The following is a 1,665-nucleotide window of genomic DNA, read 5'->3' on the forward strand; positions in this document are numbered from 1 at the left end:
CTGCAAGTTCTTTCTCAGATCTGGCACTTGGCACTTAGCTGCACAAGCCAAAGCAGAGGAGGACTCAGCTGGTGTGCGTCTCTGTCAACCTTCAGTCTGGCTGTACTGTGAGATTATGTCTTTTGTGCACCTAAAAGTAAAAACAAACAAGAAAAGTTTTCAGGGAAACGTGGCATTGGCAGTGTAAATCTACAGACAATTTAGATTAATTTAGTGATTCTACATCACAAATAAATAACAATAGTGTATCCATTCCAAACCCTAATAACATAATATTTTAATAACATGGATCAAAAAGTTTCCTTTATGTGCCTCTAATGACTAAAAGACACTGTGGTAGGCAGGGGTTCAGGGTGTGGGCCTATGGGTGCAGAAGGGAAATGCAATAATCCTTAAAACAATTTTTGCTACTGTGCATGTACCCATGCCCAATTGCAGGTGACTGGTGCAGAGGAAAAACAGAATGATCCTTAAAAGAATTATTGCTGGAATGCAGCTATGACAGGCGGTGGGTGTAGGGGGAAAATGGAATAATCCTTAAAAAAAAAGTATTACTGGTGTGCCTATGGCAAGTGGCTGGTGAACAAGGAAAATTGAATAATCCTTAAAAATTATTGCTGGTGTGCGCCTATGGCAGGCTGCGGGTGCAGGGGGAAAATGGAATGATCCTTAAAATTATTGCTCGGGTGCGCCTATGGCAGGTGGTGGGTGCAGGAAGAACATGAAATAATCCTTTTTAAAAAGTATTGCTGATGTGGGCCAATGGCAGGCGGCGGGTGAAGGGGCAAAATCGAATAATCCTTAAAAAAATGATTGCAGGTGTGAGCCTACGGCAGGGAAAAATCAAATAATGGAAACAAAATAATTGCTGTTGTCTCCCTGGTGGCTATGAGAACTCTTATGGGAGGCAAGGAGGCACAGTTGAAAATAGGTGAAATGCATAAAAAGGCACTGTGCATACATACTACAATCATCCTCAAGCCCATCAAAAACACCTTAGGAAAAAAAGAAGAAAATGAAGAAAAAACAATCAATGGCCCTAGAAAAAGGCTTTGAAAAGTTAAAAAAAAGAACATATTTGCTAAACAAAATGTCAGCTGGGTACATGGCCACCAAAAGAAAAAGGAATGGACAACTAATAACACATGCAGGCCTGTATCAAAAGTAAAGCACAAGGGGCCCGATGTAGGTAAATCCCATTTACCGAATTTGAAATACCGAATTTTACCGATTCGGTATTTCAAAATCGGTAAATGGGATGTAGGTCCCAACATCTGGAATCGTTACCGATTCCTTACAAATTTGGTATTTACCGATTCGGTAAATACCAAATCGGTATTTGCTATTGAATCCTATAGGCCTTTGAAGCCCATAGGATTAAAGTCAAATACCGAATTGGTATTTACCGAATCGGTAAATACCGAATTTGGCAAGGGTGCAGGGGGTGTCACTTTGACACCCTCTAGCACCCCCAAAACGGGCATGTGTGCAATGTGGCACACAGACATGCCCTAAGGGCACGTCTGTCTGTCACATGGCACTTGTGTACATGCACAGATGTGCATGTACACAGGAATCGGTATTTTACCATGGATTTGTATTCCATGGTAAAATACCGATTCTGTAAGCCATGTGCTGATGGAACATTGGCTACCTACATTGCAT

The sequence above is a fragment of the Lissotriton vulgaris genome, chromosome 4_1 (genome assembly GCF_964263255.1).
Source record: "Lissotriton vulgaris chromosome 4_1, aLisVul1.2, whole genome shotgun sequence".
Taxonomy (NCBI): domain Eukaryota; kingdom Metazoa; phylum Chordata; class Amphibia; order Caudata; family Salamandridae; genus Lissotriton; species Lissotriton vulgaris.